The sequence below is a fragment of the Gopherus flavomarginatus genome, chromosome 3 (assembly GCF_025201925.1).
Source record: "Gopherus flavomarginatus isolate rGopFla2 chromosome 3, rGopFla2.mat.asm, whole genome shotgun sequence".
In the NCBI taxonomy this organism is placed as follows: domain Eukaryota; kingdom Metazoa; phylum Chordata; order Testudines; family Testudinidae; genus Gopherus; species Gopherus flavomarginatus.
The window spans coordinates 84,472,273-84,494,071 of NC_066619.1; the positions used below are offsets into that span (position 1 = coordinate 84,472,273).

The following is a 21,799-nucleotide window of genomic DNA, read 5'->3' on the forward strand; positions in this document are numbered from 1 at the left end:
ATCTGCCCGTGATGATGTATCAGAGAGCACTGGATATGAATTCCAATTTACAGCATTCTTAGCCAGCTCAATCCCATAATGACACAAACCACCTGTGCAGGCTCCCTAATTTACGGGGTTACAGAGGGCAGCCCAGAGATGTCCCAGTAAGTACGGTAAGCTTTTTTACTCTGTTCCCACCTCAGGTTTTTATAAGTAGCATTTTACCTCAAGTGTTCTCCTAAGGGAACATGTGGGTTAGCAGCAGCAGCCTAACTCCCATGTGAAATACTATAAAAATCCTCACTTTCCTAAAGAGAAATAAACTTCACAACAGATTAGAAAAATGCCTTAACGCACCATCCATGTCCTAATGATGCTTGGATAACTGGTTTAGTCATGGAAGGTACTTTTTAGTCCTTGCCCTCTCTTTTTCATAAAACAGACTTCAGTGAAGGAATAAAAGTTAAACTGGTCTGAAGTCTGGGACTTGCTATATTCAGTGCTGTTTGATTGAGGGGCCAATAATAAATCTTAATATCCTATATCTCAAAAATTACCAGGGTTGGATATTATGGATTATGCAAATGGATTTAGGGATTGTCATTTTTTGAATGTACGAGGCTATGGTATGGTTTCTAGCCCCAGCAGGTTCTCAGATATGTGATCCTAATATTCTAATTCCCAGCTTGCTTGTCTTCCATCCTAATTCAAATGTGCTCTGTCTTTTCAAACTGTCGGAGCTAGAAATGCTTTATACCATTAGTAGACTGGAATCCCAGCTTCCAAGCTTTATGAAGCATTAGGGTCAGATCGTGGTTTGAAAGACAAAGTGTGAGTAGGGGCCACACTTCAGCAAGTGCCATTGGTGATCTTCCTGAAGATTTGACCTGAATTCCTCCTTAGGGTATGACTCATGAATCAGACCCTTTGTAACTCTCTTAAGGTATACAGCATATGCCTCTTGTGTCCAGCATGCCTAGTTGACTCCGTTAGCCAGTGCAGGGAGCAAGGAAGGTGAAAGATGGCCACAGTCTTCCAGTCCCTTTTGGGTAGCTAGATTTGGCAGCACCATTGGCCTAGTAGAGAGCTTGTGTTGCCTATCTTGATTGTTGCTAGCTTCTGCACAGGGACATAAAAGGAGAAGCCTCTTCCTCTTATTCTCTCTCTCCCACAATCCCCCATGTGTTCAGGAAAGGCTTGTGACAATCTATGCCTAAGCCCTGGTTTACACTACGAATTTATGTTGGTATAACTACATCATTCAGGGCTGTGGAAAATCCACACTCCTGAGTGAACCACTTACAGCAAGTGAACTCCTGTTGTAGATAGCGCAATGTCGATAAGAGGGCTTCTTCCATCGACATAGCTACTGCCTCTCGGGAAGCTGGAGTACCTACGCCGATGAGAGAATCTATGCCATTAGCATAGGTGGCATCTTCAAAGAGCACTACTGCAGCATTCTAAGTGTAGACCAGCCCTTAGTCTGTCTCTCTCTCTCACTCTCTTGTCTTATCTTGCTAGTGAGCTATAGGTTGCTGAAATCATATTGGAATGGAAGTGAGAGACTAAACAAGATGGTTCAATATTCTCACCCTCCATGGATAGAAACAATTGCACATGCTTTCGGGACCACTAAGCTTTCCGGACCACTAAGCTTTCCCTAATACTGATTATGAGCTAGCAGTTAGAAGAAAAAAAATAACTGCTACTTTTGAACTAACTCACTCAAATGTGACTCATATTTTCCATATGCAGCATGTTAAAGCCTCCACTAGCCTCTGCAATCTGAGAAGTGTACTCCGTAGCCCTGATCACTTGCTTTAGGGACCTACCCTGCATTTCTTGATCATCCAGAATTCTCATTGAAGTTTATTGGCATTCAAGGAGTGTCTGTTGGGGCCCATACTTAGCTCAGTTAGGGCAATATTAAACGAGATTGAGAAAATGGAATGTAAATGCTTTCACTTCTAAAACCTATAGAGGATTGTAAAAGCAATCTCAAAACAAAATTGTTTTCAGAATTTTCTCTCCTGAAGTGTCAGCAGCAGTTCAGAATTCTGGATAAATGCTGGTGTTTGACAGAGGATTTGCACCACACAGTAGAAGCTGACATATTTTTACCATCAAATTTTATTACTGCAGAGTTTGCATTTAATAGAGATAACATCTGTATTGCTTGTTCTAGTAGATTTTTTTTAAATAACTCAGTAATACAATATGTCATTGTGCCAAGAGTCATCTTGAGCTTGCCCTTTTAAAATACTTTCTATTTGCGTTAGCTTTAATAATCTGGAAAGCCCCCATGCTGAAGTCTCTGGGCTTCTGTGACAAGTATCTAATTTAAGCAAAAAAATGTTCATTCTAACTAATATATACAGCAGTATCATACCAATGGCTTCATCTATGTTTATTCTTAAGATCTCAGTTCAGGAAATCACTTAAGCAAGTGTTTGACTCCCATTGACTTTAGTGGAACTTAAGCACTTACTTAAAAGTGTTTGATGAATCAGGGGGTGTCATAAACAGATGTTTAAGGGTTAATGTCTCTTTTACCTGTAAAGGGTTAAGAAGCTCAGTAAACCTGGCTGACACCTGACCAGAGGACCAATAGGGGGACAAGATACTTTCAAATCTTGGTGGAGGGAAGTCTTTGTTCGTCCCTTTTTTTTTTTGTTCGTTGTTTGCTCTTGGGACTAAGAGGGACCAGACGTACATCCAGGCTCTCCAAATCTTTCTGAATCAGTCTTTCATGTGTCAAAATTGTAAGTAATAGCCAGGCAAGGTGGATTAGTCTAATGTTTGTTTTATCAACTTGTAAATGTGTCTTTTTGCTGGAAGGATTTTTACCTCTGTTTGCTGTAACTTTGAATCTAAGGCTGCCCGGGGTGGGGGGTCCCTCTGGTCTATATGAATCTGAGTGCCCTGTAAAGCATTTTCCATCCTGATTTTACAGAGATAATTTTTATTTTTTTCTTTCTTTAATTAAAAGCTTTCTTTTTAAGAATCTGATTGATTTTCCTTGTTTTAAGATCCAAGGGGATTGGGTCTGAACTCACCAGGGATTGGTAGGGGGAAAGGAGGGGGAATGGTTAATTCCTCCTTGTTTTAAGATCCAAGGAGTTTGGATCGGTGTGAAGCCTCTCAAGGCAACCCAGAAAGGGGAAAGTCTGGGGGGAAAGGAGGGGGGATGGTTAATTTCTCCTTGTTTTAAAATCCAAGGGGTTTGAATCTGTGTTCCCCAGGGAAGGTTTTGGGGAAACAGAAAGTGTGCCAGACACTAAATTCTGGCTGGTGGCAGTGTACCAGATCTAAGCTAGTAATTAAGCTTAGAAGTGTTCATGCAGGTCCCCACTTTTTGTACTCTAAAGTTCAAAGTGGGGAAAAAAACCTTGACGGGGTTTTTGGACAAGCATACATTCCCAGCCAGCAAAATGGGATCAGTAATTTTTCTATGTGATTACTCTGGGTGCTTTAAGCATAAACCATAGACTCCGATAGAGGGAGTAGCAATTGCAAAGAAAATAACTCATGATGTATCTCAAGAATCTAATTTTTGACTTCATGAAAATGGGAAGGACTGCGTATATTGCCACTAAAAGCTGTAAAAACCATATTAGGGGTCACATTTCATGCAAATCAGGTACTTGCATTTGCACATTAAGCCCCTATCTGGGCACATAAATTATGTACATACAAGTGTATGTGGGCAGTTCTGCCTGACTTTGAAAATCAGACTTTACATAGCTAGAAAATAAAAGCCTAGCATAGCTGGTGTGGTGCAAAGGAACCAGAGCCGGGGATATAATCTGTTTTATGAATGTTGTGGTTTTGTGATTGGTTGTACTAAAATAGAAATTTTCCTCTTCAATTTGTCTTTTAATTCTCCATGTGTTTCAGAATAGTGCATGATGGCTTTCATACTGTATGTGCTAGATTCAGTGCTCCCTGGCTAAGAATGAGGAATATATTTTAAGATCCACTTAAATTCAGTTTCCAATGAAGTTGCTAAAGATGCAAGAGGAAAAATTATTCCATGGAATACTAGTGGATATATATTTATTTGAGATCATAATGTCCAAATATATATTCTGAATTTTAAAAACCAGATACTATGTATTAGATACATCCCAACTGAGCATATAGATACATACAATTATTTATTCGATGTCTCATTTAACAGTTCGTAATATTTAGGATATGTGCTAAATATACGTTTAGAAAAATCATAGAATCTAAAAACCTTTATGAAAATAGCTACTGTGCATTTGACATCAGGTGATTAAAAAAGTAGAAATATTGCCCCAAAAGCTATCAGAGGAAGTGACAGGAAACCTACATGGCATTTTTATCCCACCTCCCTCCATGACCAAAGAAGCCCTTCTGTGCAACAACTATGCAGGTGTGCTATGGTATGCTTTGGGTGGAGGAGGTGGGAGGGGAGGTTTTGGAGATTATATCTAAAGAGTAAACATAGTTAGTGTTATTTGTTGCATGTTGTTACAACATTAACTTCTGATCCATGTCTTCCACCATCCACTCACGCACCCATTTCTGGGAAGGATCTAGGCCATAGTGATGGGCAAAGGTATGTATGAGAGGCTAAGGTAGCAACGCTCTAAGCCTGGGAAACTGAAAGGGTAGGGGGCAATCCCTGCGCAAGAATACCTTAGTATCCACAGATTAGGAGATAGGAATTCCCATGAGCAGTTATGTGCTGTTGACAGGCCACACTCCATGCCTTCAAATTAGAGCTGTGTGAATTCCCATTCCAGAGTAGGAATGCAAACCTGGGTCTTCTACATCTCAGAAAAGTGCCCTTAACATTGAGCTGTTGGCGATAAGGGCAACCCCCTCCCTCCCTTCCAACCCCTCAAAAATTGCGGGCCAAAACTATCAAATTTACATTGAATTTGTGAACAGTTTTCATCTATCTGAAACTGCATTTTTTGGTGAATAAACTTTGTCCAAAAAAATTCACCCAGCTCTATCTCAAAAACCTCCCCTCAGAAGTGATGAGAGTACAAAGTTGTGTGTAATGAGCAACTATCAGTAAGTTTTCCTTTCCTGCAAGATTTTTTTCCTAAAGGAAGAGATGAAAGATCACTTAACACAAGAACATAATAATGGCCATATTGGGTCAGACTAATGGTCATTCTAGCCCAGTATCCTGTCTTACGATAGTGGCCAATGCCAGGTGCTTCAGAGGGAATGAACAGGACAGGTAATCATCAAGTGATCCATTTCCTCCTGCTCATTCCTAGCTTACGGCAAACAGATTTATAGACACCCAGAGCATGCGGTTGCATCCCTGACCATCTTGGTTAATAACCATTAATGGACCCGTCCTCCATAAACTTACCAAATTCTATTTTGAACCCAGTTATACTTTCAACCTTCACAACATCACCTGGCAATGAGTTCCACAACTTGACTGTATGTTATGTGAAGTCCTTCCTTATGGGTGTTTTAAACCTTTTGCTTATTAATTTCATTGGGTGACCCCTGCTTCTTGTGTTATGTGAAATGGTAAATAACACTTCCTTATTCACTTTCTCCATACCACTCATGATTTTGTAGCTCTATCATAATCCTTGTTTAGTCATCTCTTTTCTAAGTGGAACAATACCAGTCTTTTTAATCTCTCCATGTATGGAAGACATTCAGTACCCCTAATCATTTTTGTTGTCCTTCTCATTTTCCAACTCTAATATATCTTTTCTGAAATGGGATGATTAGAACTGCAAGTAGTATTCAAGGTGTGGAAGTACCATGTATTTATATAGTGGTGGTATGATATTTTCTGTCTTATTAGATATCCTTTTCCTTATGGTTCCTAACATTGTTAGCATTTTTGACTGCCACTGCCACATTGAGCAGAACTAACTATCCACAAAGACACTCTCTCTTGGATGATAACAGGTAATTTAGACCCCATCATTTTGTATGTACATTTGGGATTATGTTTTCCAATATATATTATTTTGTACTTACCGACATTGAATTTCATCTGCCATTTTTGTCACCCACTTTCCCAATTTTGGGAGATCCATTTGTAACTCTTCATAGTCAACATTGAATTTAGCAATCTTGAGTAATTTTGTATCCCCTGCTAACTTAGCCACCTCACTGTTTACCTCTTTCTCCAGCACATTTATTAATATGTGGAACAGCGCTGGTCCTAGTATAGATCCTTCGGGGATCCCTCTGTTTACTTCGCTCCACCATGAAAACTGACCATTTATTCCTACTCTTTGTTTCCTACCTTTTAACGAGTTACTGATACGGGATCACCCTTGTCCACATGCTTTTTGACCCCCTCAAAGAATTCCTTTAGATTGGTGAGGCATGATTTCTCTTTACATGTTGACTCTTCCCCAATATACCGTGTTCATCTATGTGCCTGATAATTCTGGTCTTTGCTATGGTTTCAACCAATTTGCTTGGTACTGAAGTTAAGTTTACTAGACTGTAATTGCCAAGATTGCCTCTTGAACCTTTTTAAAAATCAGCATTACATTAGCTATCCTCTAGTCATATAGAACAGAGGCTGATTTTAAGCAATAGATTACGTAACCACAGTGAGTACTTGAGCAGTTTCATATGAGAGTTTCTTCAGAATTTTTGGGTGAATCCCATCTGATCTTGGTGACTTATTACTGTTTAATTTTTCAATTTGTTCCAAAAACCCCTGTATTAACACTTTAGTGTGGGACAGTCTCACATTCTGTCACTTGAGAAGAATGGCTCAAGTTTGGCAATCTCTCTCACATCCTATGCAGTGAAGACTGATGCAAAGAATTCATTAGCTTCTGTGCAATAGCCTTGGTCGTCTTTGAATGTTCCTTTAACACCTCTATCATCCAGTGGCCTCACTGATTGTTTGGCAGACTTCCTGCTTCTGATGTACTTCAAAAAATGTTGCTGTTAGTTTTTGTGTTTTTTGCTAATTTCTCTTCACATTCTTTTTTGCCCCCACTTGATTTGGCAGAGTTAATGCACCTTTCTATTTTCTTCAGTAGCATTTGACTTCTAATTTTTAAAATATGTCTTTTTGCTTCTAACTACCTCCTTTACTCTGTTGTTTAGCCATGGTGTCATTTTTTTGTCCTCTTACTGTTTTTTGAACTTGGATTATGCATATAATTTGAGCCTCTATTATGGTGTTTTAAAATAGTTTCCATGCAGCTTGCAGGCATTTCATTCTTGTGACTGTTCCTTTCTATTTCCATTTAGTTGGCTTCCTCATTTTTGTGTAATCCCCTTTTGAAGTTAAATGCTATTGTGGTTGGTTTCTTTGGTATTTTTGCCTTTCAAGTAGGTTAAATTTAATTATGTGATGGTCGCTATTACTGTGCAGTTCAGCTATATGCTTCTCATGGACCAGATCCTGTGTTCCACTTACGAGTAAATCAATAATTGCTTCTTCCCTTGTGAGTTTCAGGGCTAGCTGCTCCAAGAAGCAGTCGTAATGGTGTCTAGAAATTTTATCTCTGCATCCCATTCTGAGGTGACATATACCCAGTTAATATGGGGATAGTTGAAATCCTCTATTATTAATGTGTCGTCTCTTTTTTGTAGCCTTTCTAGTCTCTCTGAGCATTTCACACTTGCCATCACCATTCTAGTCAGGTGGTCAATAGTATATTCATACTGCTATGCTCTTGTTATTCAAGCATGAAATTTCTATCCATAGAGATTTTATGGTACAGTTTGATTCATTTAAGATTTTTACTATATTTGACTCTGTGCTTTCTTTCACTTATAGTGCCACTCCCTCACTAGCGTGACCTACTTTGTCATTCCTGAATATTTTGTACCCTGGTGTTACCATGTCCCATTGATTATCATCATTCTACCAAATTCTGGAATTCTTATTATATCTGTATCCTCATTTAATACCAGGTATAAAACTTCACCCATCTTATTATTTAGACTTCTAGAATTTGTATTGAAGTATGTATAAAATTTGTCAATATTTAGTTGTCTGCCTTCATGTGATGTAATTGAATGGGACTCTTTTTCATTTAACTATTTCTCTTTAGTTCCTGTCTGTACTTCATCAGCTTCTACCCCCTTTTACTACGATATAGATTATCCCCTTAAATAAAGGCTCCACTAAAGGATTTCTCTGTCTGATGCGTGTGTTCCTCCACACTTGTCAGCTTTCCCCCAGTCATTAGTTCGAAAACTCCTCTGCTGGTCATAATCTGCTCATTTTGGTTTAGGTGGAGCCCCTCCATCCTATATAGGCGCCTCCTTTCCCAAAAAGTTTTCCAGTTACTAATAAACCACACAATCCCTCCTCAAAGCACCATCATCTTGTCCACGCATTCAAGCCCTGCAGTAGTGCATGTTTAACTGGCCACAGGCAAGGAATAGGAGCATTTCAGATAGTGCTACCATGGAGGTCTTTTTTCCTTTCCTTTCTGCAATAAACTTGAATATACTTTTTTTTTTTTAACCTCGCAAACCCTGTGTATCTGGAATCAAAAAGTTGATTTAAAAACAATTATTATTGGCCTTAGATTTTCTGCATCAAATTTCAGCATAAATGTTCATTATTGTTTCCTAGACCCTTGAAATCATAGGTGGTTGTAATGGAAATGATGTCAGTATTTTAAGTAATAAAGATACTATGTCGCTATAGAAATGTTTAGTCAGTGTAAGTCCATCTATGGAACTTGCCTTATGAGCCAAGCATTTGCAGGAGGTGACTTCTGTCTAGGCACATTTAAAAAAAAATAAATGCAAAGAAATGTGAAATGTCATACTTTTATGATCAATGCAAATGAGAGTAAACCTCAGCAGTTTAATTTTTAAAACATATCCAGTAAAAAGAAGTGGCTTGGTAGGCAAACTGTTTTAAAAATTTGGGTAACCAGTCTGCTTCTTGATTACTTAAAAAAAAGAAGCAGCATCTCAAACAGCAAATGTTCAGAATGTACCCTAGCATATCAAAACATATAGAAAACATATAGTTCATCCCATAAACAAAAACTAGAAGAGAAACACAAGTTGGGGAAAAAGAGAGTTAATATTTCCATAGCGAATTCTGACATAGACAATCAATATTCAGTTGCTTAATCAACTTTCTTTTATCTAGTATTTTGCTTTTGTGATGGTTTGAATTAAGGTTTCCTACTTGCAATGTGGTTTGAGATGCTAAGGCACTTTCTGAGCATTTGCTGTTTAAAATGTCATCTGTCTGCTGTATGTCTATGGGGAGAGGCATTTGGGGCCTGATCCAGAGCCCATTGAAGTCAGTGGGAAACCAGTAGTATACTACTTGAAGATCATTACTGAGTGTTTAATCTAAGCTTTTGGTAATGTTTAAAATGTGGTGCATTTACCGTATTAAACATTATTGTGTTTTCATGAAACTTTTAATGTTAGTTTTGTACATCTAGGTCCTATCTTCAGTTTTGACTTTATTAACCAATAATATAATCACCAGTCATCTTATTTACTGTCTTGATTGGCTACTAAAATGGATTCTGCATTTAACTAAAACAAAAAACAACCCTCCCTAATTTCATCATTGTAGCTTTAACAAGACTATATTTAAAATAGGCTTGATTTGCAGTTAATGTAATATACTTATGTGTATAATAAACATACAAAGATTAATTTTAACCAAATTTATTTGATTGTTAAAATGCTTTAAATTGTTCTGTAGTTTGGAAGCATTAAGAGTGTGTGTGTGTGTGTATGTGTGTGAGAGAGAGAGAGAGAGACAGAGAGAGTCTATTAGAAATGCTCGTCAGAGAGTTTTGCATGTATAATATGTTTGATTTGAGAAATAATGTGTTACAGGAGCCAAGTTAAGAGTTTGTGCTATTCAGAACACTTCTCTAGTCAGCAGATATACTGAAAAGGGGGTGAAATTCACCTCTGTGCATAAGGCCGTTGTGCATGCCCCTTGGCACTACCAGAGCCCTTTGGATAAAAATCATTCTAGAACAGATGGCCTGCAAAATCCTTGTGCATCCACTTAAGCCCCAGTGGAGCACCATATTGAAGTTTTAAGTAGGTTTAGGTGGTGACGAGGTCTGAGGGCAGGCCTTCTTCAGTGAGGTGAATTTCTTCTTGTACGTAGAACTGTTAGATAACTGCCTGTTCTTGTAACAGAGGAAAGTGTTCTCAGATTCTCATCTGTTTCAAACTCTTGTGCTCATTTAGTGCTGATAGCTGTATGTGATAATTTTAATATTCTATGAATCAGTATTAAAAGGACATATGTTACAATAAAGGGACATTCTCTTTTTGCCTAAACTTTGAAATAAATATAATACTTAAAAGTATACATAAGTCCTGTGATGCATTTTTTTCTTAGTTGTTTTTTTTTAAGGTTGTGCCTACAGAGATCCAAGCAATGTTTTTGTTAAAGGAAAACTATGATAGGTAGTTAATTTCAGTACATACTACATATCAAAAATATTTTTCAAAAGATTTTAGAAATACTTGTCATTTTCCATATCTTCGTTCAGTGAATAGTGATGGAGTCATTCTCTGTGGGGTCTGACGTTTTTCTGATACTTCCCAGCAAGAAGTCCATTCCAGTTACGTAGATTGAGATAAAGAAATGCATTTCACCATTGCAGTGGAATGGATGGGAAATCAGATTTTTTCAAAGTTGTTGTAAGGTAAGTTCTTAATGCTTTATTATTAATTATTATTATTATTATTATTATTATAGGGTTTAACTACTGTTAAATTAACCAGATTTTTAAAAAATAGTAATTGCCTTACACAACTTTGAAATTATCCAATGTTTCATTTATTCCAATGGTGAGCTGTTTCCTTTGTCCTAACTTACATCATCAGACTGCAAGATGGCTGCTCTCTGTTAATTGTCTTTTGTTAATTATTCCTTTTTATTGTATTTACTGTGCTTTAACTTGTAAAAATAGATTCTTTGTAATTAAATATTATGAAATCTTTTTCACAGTGTTACTAATAGTCTTTCATATTGAATTGCTGTTTTCCATTAACTGAAATTGTAGTGCAAGTGGATGGAAAAGGTTCTCAAAAATTACTTGTATCCAAACCTACAAACTTTTTAGTCCTTGACTGCTATATGAACAACCCAGACACTCATTTGTCAATTTCAACTTGTCATGTCTATCCCATTTTTCTTAGGTATGATAGATTATGAAACATACTTAAAATTCTGCATCATAAGCAGTGGATTGAACGTGTTTTTAGGGAAGTTTGTGAAAGACAACAAAAACATTAGATTTCTTTCACTTTGGTCAGTTTGGTTTTTGGCTTGCATATGATATTGAGAACCATGAGTGAGATTCTGCTCTGCTCCTTTATTAGGCATAGCACAGGCCTTGCAGCCCAGGGTGGGGCTTAGGGGGCATGGTTGCTTTAAGCCACCATTGCATCCTTACAATTCTGACCTGCTCTGCAACCCCTTGTGTAATATAGACAGCCCTGAGTGCCTGTCTACCTTATTGCAAGCTCCCTGGGCTGTCCTATGGGCCATAGCGCTGTCCAGAATTTCTGCAGTGCTGTGTGCTGTGGCCTCACTCTTGACTTGCCCAGCACTTGCCCTACATTAGACCTTGTGAGTGAGTTCTTGAAAGGCAGACTTTTGGCTGTCTTTCACAGTGCCAACACCAAAGGAATGTTCCACATCTGAACATGAGGCTCTTATGTCACTCTGGACCTTTTATATGTCTTAAAGGGGCCAGAGCGGAGGTGAGAAACATTTCCGCTGTTCCTGTGTGTGTGTGTGTGTGTGTAGTTAGTTATAGGGAGGGCTCGTAGCACTGCCTTTGCTTGACAGTTCCCATTATAAAACCCTGTTTTCAGTTGCTTATAACTTTGACAACCTTCAACAATTTGGGCTGAAATTTTCCATGCCAAGTCTGTCTCAGACTGATGTTTTTGGGGGGTGAGGAGAGGGGCAGTTAAGCCAAAATGCTTCAATTGTTTGAGAATAAGGCTAGTGAAAAAATTGTTTTGCTCATAAGTTATAATGAAAAGTCTTCATTACTTTCTAATCGTTTATATCTCTTTTTCTTTATTTTTCTTATTAAAGATAGATTCAAATAAGTATCTCAGCCTCTTTATAATTTATCACTGATTTCTTCTTCCATGTTTTGATTATCTAACTTTCTCATTCTTTTACCACAGTATTATTTGCCAAAACCCTTCTTATTCTCCTGGGCTGCTTTGGCTAGCATTAAGTCATTGTGCTTTGGTTGCCCTGATCTTTCCCTGAAAAACTTAACTGGCTCTATATATGCTTGTATACTTTCCTTTCTCGGTGATTACTGTAAGTTTTGTCTCATCCAGTATGAATTCTTGTTCCCTCTGCAGGGTCAGTAGTTAGATGCAGTGTTAGTACATTTATTCAATTACTGAGTTCTGCTGGATTATAAGAAATGGCTGACCTGGTGCTATAATAGACTAATAATGCTTAAATTCTAGGAATCAATATAAAATTCATATATGGGGATCAGGTAATGTTAGAATGGTTTGCAAAGATTAGATGTTAATTATCTCTTGGAGAGAGGAGAAATATCTAAATGCTAGTTGCCTCACTTTTCCAGTATCCCCTGCAGGTTAATTCAAAGGAGCAGCTTTTGGCTTCAAAGTGAATGGCATGTATATCCTGGCTAATTAAAATGAAAATAAGACCAAATGTCTTTTATGTTGTTATTAATATTTAATAAAATAGTTTCTAGGCTTCTGTGTGAAGAGAATACCAAAGGGAGTTCTGAATATATTTCACCCCAACTCCTAAATTTCAGCAAACTGATAGTATCTTGTTGATATTACCACAGTATCTATTATTATTATTGATATTATATTTAGCCATCAGAGTTATTTTTGTGCTTCCTGTCATCCAAAGCAGGTTGTCCTGACCTCCTTGTACCACTCTGGTCATGAGGATAAACTGGAGCACCAAAGTATTTAAGATGAGGTACAAAATAACTTCATGATGGCAATTGGGGATGTAAAAAGAAAAATCTCTAAAATATTCAAAGTGGAGATGAAATTTCATCAGCTCACTGTATTACTTGGTTACATTTCATTCTTAGAGCATCACATAACTGCACTTCATATGACATTGTAATGAGTTCTGATGATGTATCTATATCACACTGTGTTATATAACATCGCAGTGTAAACACATTAAATTGTTTTTGTAGTATGGTATATCATTCTAATTTTAATGGTTTTGATGTATCTCTTCTTCTGTGCCTTCTATACTCCTGCTTTTTTTCAAATCAAAGGTGATATATATAGGAAACTAAATTCCTATAGTTTTTAGTAACACATTTCAAAATTCACATTAATTTTGTGGCATAGTATTTCTTCACTGAAATTAATTTGTGCTATTCCAGGTATGCTAAACAAATTTTATTCTTATTTATAGTGGGTAGCAATGCCTGTTATTAAGGTTGCCTTTCCATTATAAGACCCTGTTTTTGGTTACTTACAACTTTGGCAAACTTTAATCATTTGAGCTAAAATTTTCATGACTGAGTGTCTGCCTCGGGCTAAAATTAAATAATAATAATAATAATAATAAAAATTAGCCAAAACAGTTCAGCCATTTCTGAGAAAAAGGAAGGGACAAATATGTTGTTTGGCCATATTAAAAAATTCTGGTGACTTTCCTTTGAGAAGATCAAGGACCCCCATGCTTTGGAACAGGAACTTTAATTTGGTATGGGATGACCTTTGTGTCAGGAATGGGCCTTTGGCCATGACCATGAAAATCTGCCCAGTTTTGTCCAAGTTATAAGCTTTTGCAAAATCACAGTTTGCACGTGTTCAATACAGAGTTCAATGTTAGCAGCTAAATTCCATCCTCACTAAGCATGCTGCAGCCCAGGACTGAGCAGAAATTTCCCTGCAGTTGGAGTTCTGGGCTATTGTAGGCCATGCCAGAGCTAGACGTCTGACCTGAGAACAAGGAGCCTGTCTGCCCTGTTCTCTCAATGACATGCTGGGCTCAGGCAGCATGGAGGAGGAAGCTGCCTGATTCACAGGGATGAGAGCTGAACTTGCGAGATGAGTAGATTGAGGCAAAGAGTCTGGGGGATGGGTAGAAACTAGGAGTTGAGGTGAGAAGGGGTGACTGGAATTGCCTGAACAAGAAGACTAGGACAGGGAGTTGTGAGGGACCCATTGGCTGGGCAGTGCAATTCAGACTCAAACCCAGAGTGAGAGGACTGTGACTGGCTGGGCAGGGAGACTGTGACTGGGAATTGGGAAGGGAAAGGGGGAGAATTGGGAGCCAGTAAATGAGGGAGTGGCTATGATTGGCTAGTGGGGGTGGAGACTGGGATTATTTGGGTAAGGAGAATGGGACTGAGAACCAGTGGGACAGAGTGAAGGAGGTGAGGAGTGGGGAGATATGTGATGATGAGCCAGGTTATGGAGAGAGAACTGGAATTGGCTGCCCAAAGAAACTGGAAAAAGGAGTCATGGGGAGGAGCGGGGAGCACTGAGATTGCATTAGGATACCAGGGAAGGAAACTAGGATTGGGAACCAGCGGGGATGGGGAATGTGTGTGTATAGGAGGAGAGCAACTGGAGGCCAGGGCTGAGGGAGAAAGAAATCAGATGAAGAGCTGGGGGAAAAGGGGACTGGGATTGACTGGACGAGGAGGCTGGGACTGGGATGAGAAGATGGGATTGGAAACTAGGACTGGCTGGGTGAGAAGACTGGCTGGGATGAGGAGCAGAGTGGGAAAGAGACAAGTTAGCTCCCACTATCATTATCTTGCATGTCCTCCTCCCCCTTGTGGATTTCCTTTCTCCCACATTTTATTGTCTGCCTCTCCTGCCCTGCCTGAGTCCCCCATCCCTGTTTGCTGTCTGCTTCCCCTGCCCTCCCCCCTTCACTGTTTATTACCTTCCTCCCCTTTACTGTTGGTTGCCCCTTACTCTGCCCTTGCTGTTTGTTGCTGCCTGCTCCCTCTCTCAGCCCTGATTCCAAACTGACCTCAACACTTTTCCTCTCAGGACAGGTCAGAGTTTTAGGAAATCTGCTGTTACCAGGTCACTAAAATGTCCGCTTTGACCTGCAGAAAGGAACAGAGAGCTCGAAGCCAGAAATTCCATTGTCTGTTTTTCCAATGTGGCCATGTTAATGCTTTACATTTTACAAACTTTATTTAGTGAGGCCTCATATCCACCCCATGGGACAGTAAAATATTATCACTTCCATTTTTCAGATGGGCCAGCTGAGACACAGAGAGATTAAACAGTTTGCCTAAAGTCACATATAAAGTTGTGACAGAGCTGGGAAACAGAATCCACCTCTCAAGCCTGCTAGATGCATATAATAGATTATAAAAGCAACAAAGAATCCTGAGGCACCTTATAGACTAACAGACGTTTTGGAGCATGAGCTTTTGTGGGTGAATACCCACTTCGTCAGATGCATGGGACGAAGTGGGTATTCACCCACGAAAGCTCATGCTCCAAAACGTCTGTTAGTCTATAAGGTGCCACAGGATTCTTTGTTGCTTTTACAGATCCAGACTAACACGGCTACCCCTCTGATAATAGATTATAGTGTCCCCCAGCAAACTGCTTCAAATTTCTGTGCTTAGTTACGAATTCTGTGAAGTAGTAATGCCTACCTATCTGTGTAACGCACTTAGCAATCTAAAGATGAAGAAACACGAAGTCCAAACTATTACTGTTACTTACGTAAGCATTTGGGCTCACAGCCTATCATTATTAGTGTATATGGCTTTTGGCTACACGAGTGAATTTTACAAAAATAATCCCACCAATGTTACTACCAGGTCTGCTAACATTCAGATTAAGTTTTGTAAAAATAAAATAGAAGTCCAATAGTTGTCATTCTCAGATAGTTCAATATTATATGGTGAAAACGTGAAAGTTTAATAGGAGCAGGAAAGCTTGCAATAACTTTTTAGTCTGTAATGCAGCCTTATAGTTTAAATGTTGTTTATCAAGATCCCAGTGAGATAAATGCAATATTATATTCTCAAATATCCACGCTAGGTTAAATGAACAGTAGTGAAAGGCTTAACAGTAAGAAGACCAATGTTTAAAATAATCATACCTATATTTTATGTATATTTTACAAAAATATTCATGAACATTTGACAGTGTTAAATGACATGGGTAGAAATCAAGCATTTTGGAAAAGAAAGAGCCATGAGCTAAATCCAATAACACTCCAAACCCCTAGTCATTTTGGAAAGAGGAGAGTCTGATTATCATCCTACCAAACTTTGTCCAGAATCAAATTACAAAAACCAATGATCAAAATTTTACTTTTATTGGTGTTAATTTTCAAATAGATTTGTAATATCAGTAATTGCAAAGTAGTAAGTTATGATGACAAATGGGAAGGCTGGTGAATTCTTAAAGTAGATAGTCAAAATTGTGTTCCTAGCCAATTTACATCACAGAATAAAGATCATACTATATTTAAGTTCAAATAGGATATGCAACATCAATCCTATCTGCACAGAGTAGCTTCCACTGGAAGCCACAAACCAAGATTTCCTCAGCTGCATCAGGTCAAAGATTACAGTGTGATAGGAGGCCAAATTCTTTGTATACCAGCTTCTTTGTACTTGTCAGGTGAAGTAAAGGGGCCAGATTGTGGCTGTAAATGGCCAGCAGAGAGTTCTCCAGCTCCCCATAACTCAGAGAACATCCCAAGGGGTGGAGGGTTGTACAACAGGGCAAATAGAGCTCTGCTTAACTATGTGGGTACTCGGCTTGATGCACGTAGCATAAGTTAGATAAACACATTAGAACATAAGAATGGCCATACTGTGTCAGACCAAAGGTCCATCTGGCCCAGTATCCTGTCTACCGACAGTGGCCAATGCCAGGTGCCCCAGAGGTAGTGAACCTAAGAGGTAATGATCAAGTGATCTCTCTCCGGCCATCCATCTCCACCCTCTGACAAACAGAGGCTAGCACCCCCCCAATACCCTGTCCTAGCCCTGAGCCCCCTCTTGCACCCCAAACCCATCATCACCGGCTTCACTCCAGAGCCCACACCCCCAGCCGGAGCCCTCTCCTCTGCCACTCCCCCCCTACACACCCTAACCCCCAGTCCCAGCCCAGAGCCTTCTCCTGCACACTGAACTCTTCATTTCTGGCCCCACCTGGAGCCCATATCCCCACCCATCCACTCACGCACACAACTTTTAAGTACTTTTGCCAAGAAGGACAAATTATATAAAGGGGAGTTTCTCCATAAATTACTGATATAAGGTAGGATAGTCAGAGAAGATAATATAGCCCCTGATTTGTGCCACAAATGACAAATGGACCTCAGTTCATCTTCAATATCTTAACATGTTCCAACTGAAGAGTTCTGATGGGGTTCTCACCACAGCCCATCGACCCTACTCCTGAACTCTCATGAAAGTTGGTGGCTAGGAGGAGTTAGGCACCCTACACTTCCCTTTTCCAAATTTGAAGTGTTGATACTTTACTGGGCTTCTGTTTTTTGCTGGTAGGTAGTAGAGGAGCTGGGAGTATTCGGGAGCTCTCCATTAGATCAACATAATATACAAATATAAAATCCATTCTTTTTATCTCCAGCATTAAACCTGAAATACATTAAAATAAAATCTTATGAAATCTAGTTTAGGTAATTTGGTGTAATAGTTTACCCATTTTGAGATCTGCCATCAATATATAATAGTTGCTATTCACTTTTTTTCATATTCAGTTATAAGTGTAATAAGACAGGAAGTAAAATAGCTTCTCATGGCCACTGTTAACTCATCCTCTCTCTCTCTCTCTGTGTTTGTCTCTCTCTCTGTTTCTTTTGAGCTTCTGGAAATTTCAACAGATTAACTGGCATTTATGTAGTCCACCTTAAAAGTACAGCTGCATGGGTTATTAGTTCACAGTACAAAGAAGTTTGACAAAATGATTTATGAAATATTGTTTCCTGAGTTATGTCACAGAACCACTGTGGCTCCAGAGACTTATTCGAGCCAGCTATTACAAAACTCTGTGTCAGTATTCAGAAACATTAGCTTCCCTTCTTGCCTTGCTCACTCTTTCATCATCTACAGTCTGGTATCCACAACAAAGGATTTATTTTTCAGTTGTCAACCATAATCAAAAACAAACTTATTTTAAAAAGTAAAGATTGCCAAAAGAGATATCAGTGCCTAGCTGTGCAAGATTTTTTCTTAATGTTGTCTACATTTCAATCTGTGAAAGCAGACAAATCAGCTTTATTCAGATGGCTGATATGCTCTTTTGTCTGAGTTCTCTGTTGGCAACTAAATCTTACTCCTAAAGGCTTGGGTGCCTGTAAAGAAAAATAGGAGCACACACTAATATACATGATATAAATGTGTGTATTTGGTGGATAAGCTAAATATTCTTAATTTTTTTGATAAGTCATATTCTTCTCCTGATGCTGCTTCAACAAAAAAGCAGGTCTATTTTGCATTTGAAGATTAAGAAATGGTTTCGAACTTTAAATTATCTAAACTAAAAGAGGCGGGCAGAGCATTCACTTAATTTGGATCTTTTTGCTATAGTGTGATAAGCCTATAGCTAATATTGTTATAAAAAGGAAGAGGCCTAATAGCTCATTGTGAATGTTCTAAATTCCTGCTCTGTCCTAGTTCCCTCTCAAGAAATTCTCTCTCACGCCCCTTATTTAAAGGTTGGAGATGCAGTTACCACGAGTGAGCAGAACTTCAGCTTTATGCAGGGTTCTGACATCTGCTAACATGATGAGTTACTTGAAAAGCTCCAATCAAAGCAGGATGAGTCCCAACACAAAACTTTTAGCTTTGTGCCCACTCTACAGCCATCTTATTTTTTCTCCAATCAATTGGTATTAAGGGAGAGAGATTGTCACTATCCAGCCTCTACTTGTTCAGGCATAGCATGCCATGCACATACAACTTGCACTTACAGAAAATACTGCTTCAGTCTTGGTGGGGGCGGGGAGTACTTACATTCTTGTGATCCCACACACTTAAATAAAACCATATCATTCTCTGGTCCCAATGGTAAGTAAAAGTGGAGGAACAAATCCAGAACAGAATGTTGAAGGAGAGCCACTAATGTCTCCATTCTCAGAAATAGAAAAAAGGTCTCCTGTGTATTTGAACCTACCGCTTTAAGCTGCTTTATCCCTCCAGTGTCTGATAAGGAAGGGCAAGAAGTATGGGGACGTGTGTGAAATGCATTTTGGTTTTAGAGCTGTCCTGCCAGAAGGAACAACATTACTGTCATGGCCAGGCCCATGAATGAATACACATTGTGTACCATACTGATAGCAGTTAGGATCGTTGTCACAATATTGCTGTGCTTGTTATTCATTTTATTTAATTTTTACTTACACCGTAAGAATTGTTAGTATAAATTTTCACAATTGCAAACTTTTGAAACCCAGATAGATTGAATAATGTGGCAAATGATATTCTGAATATTCCTGCAAAGTTAAGATTGACTTAACTTTAAGCATGTGAGTATTCCCAGGGAAGTCAATGAAACTACTCACTTGCTTAAAGTTCACCACATGCATAAGTCTGCAGAATTGGGATGTATGTAGACAGTATATAGGTGAAAAATAATAATGGGATGTAAGAAAAAGGCAAATATATTGGGCAGTGATATTTAATACATATCCATTGTGGGGGGTTGATTTTTGTTGTTGATTGATAGGAGAGGACTGTGTTTTAAAGTCATCAGGGAACAAGTAGACTCTTTCAGAGAGGGTGTGGTAGTTGGAAGTGCACAGAACATTATGTTTTTGCTTTATTTGTGTGAATGTAGTTTATGGTGGAGCCTCAGTCTGCTGCTGCCTGGCCTGAATGCTGCACTTGAAACAGCACTCTGTACTGGCTGGGGCAGGCTGAATCCTCAGTTTTCTACTCCGAGAGCAGGTAGAAGTTGTGTTAGCTAAAAAATGCCTTAGAAGCTTCGGAGTATGACTGCAGTAGTAGTAGGTGAGAGAAAATTCTCAGTCAATAAAATTGAATTGCATAGATTGTTTTGCTTTTGTTATTTTTTTCAAGTTTTAAGTACTTTTTTATTTTTAAAATGGTTACGAAATAGCTGATGTAGTCTTTGCTTTTCTATGTCAGCATTCCATGTGCCCACAGAGAGCTTTGAGGAAGGAATCAAGAAAAACAAGGTCAAAGAGAGTGTTCCAGACTTACAGGTTTGCATAGAAGAAGCCACAGATGAGAGTGGAAGAGGCAGGGAGGAATAGAGAAAAGGCAAGATCATTTGTGTCTTTGGGCAATTCACTTACCCTCTCTGTGCCACAGTTAACTTATCTCTGAACACCAATTCTACATTCTTCTCATTCACATGCTGCTTAAAAACCCACTTCTGGGAGGCACACAAGAAGTGAGTTATTAATTTTTGTGTAAGAGGGAAACAAGCACATCCTAGTTTCTCATCTTATGTGTATCTGTCTTTTAGCATGCAAACTGTCCAGGCCAGTTGTCCATTACTGTTGTTATGAACTGAGTAATGATCATTAGGACTGTCGATTAATTGCAGTTAACTTACACGATTAACTCAAATTAATTGCGATAAAAAATTAATTGTGATTAATTGCTGTTTAATCGCACTGTTAAGCAATAGAATACCAATTGAAATTTATTAAATATTTTGAATGTTTTTCTACATTTTCATATATATTCTGTTGTCATTGAAATCAAAGTGTATATTTTTATTACAGATATTTTTACTGTAAAAATGATAAACAAAAGAAGTACTATTTTTCAGTTCACCTCATACAAGCACTGTGGTGCAATCTCTTTGTTGTGAAAGTGCAGCTTACAAATAAGAACATAAGAACAGCCATAGTGGGTCAGACCAAAGGTCCATCTAGCCCAGTATTCTGTCTTCCGCCAGTGGTCAATGTCAGGTGCCCCAGAGGGAATGAACAGATAAGTAATCATCAAGTGATCTATCCCCTGTAGCCCATTCCCAGCTTCTGGCAAACAAAGGTTAGAGACACCATCCCTGTCCATTCTGGCTACTAGCCATTCATGGATCTATCCTGCATACTAGATTGTAGATTTTTTTTTGTTACATAACTACACTCAAAAACAAAACAATGTAAACCTTCAGAGCCTCCAAGTCCACTCAGTCCTACTTCTTGTTCAACCAGTCGCTAAGACAAACAAATTTGTTTACATTTACAGATGATAATGCTGCCCTCTTCTTATTCACACGCCAGATATGCTAAACATTCATATGCCCCTTCATGCTTTGCCCACCATTCCGGGGGACATGCTTCCATGCTGATGATGCTCGTTTAAAAAAATTTGTTAATTAAATTTGTGACTGAACTTCTTGGGGGAAAATTGTATGTCTCCACTCTGTATTTTACCCACATTCTGCCATATATTTCATGTTATCGCAATCTCAGATGATGACCCAGCACATGATGTTGTTCATTTTAAGAACACTTTCACTGTAGATTTCACAAATCGCAAAGAAGGTACCAATGTCAGATTTCTAAAGAGAGCTACAGTGCTTGACCCAAGGTTTAAGAATCTGAAGTGCCTTCCAAAATCTGACAGGGATGAGGTGTGGAGCATGCTTTCAGAAATCTTGAAAGAACAACACTCCGATGCAGAAACTACAGAACCCAAACTACCACGTAAAAAAAAAAAATTAACCTTCTGCTGGTGGCATCTAACTCATGACGATGAAAATGGACATGCGTCAGTCTGCACTGCTTTGGATTGTTATCGAGAAGAACATATCATCAGCATAGAACCATGTCCCCTAGGATGGTGGTTGAAGCATGAAGGAATGTATGAATCTTTAGTGCATATGGAACGTAAATATC

The 21,799-nt window shown here is 38.7% G+C and overlaps 1 protein-coding gene across 3 annotated transcripts in view; it reads left to right on the forward strand.

The window, feature by feature from the left end:
• Positions 1-21,799, forward strand: part of AUH (AU RNA binding methylglutaconyl-CoA hydratase) — a 187,848-nt gene that overhangs the window by 133,101 nt on the left and 32,948 nt on the right. The gene's annotated exons all lie outside the window — the stretch shown is intronic.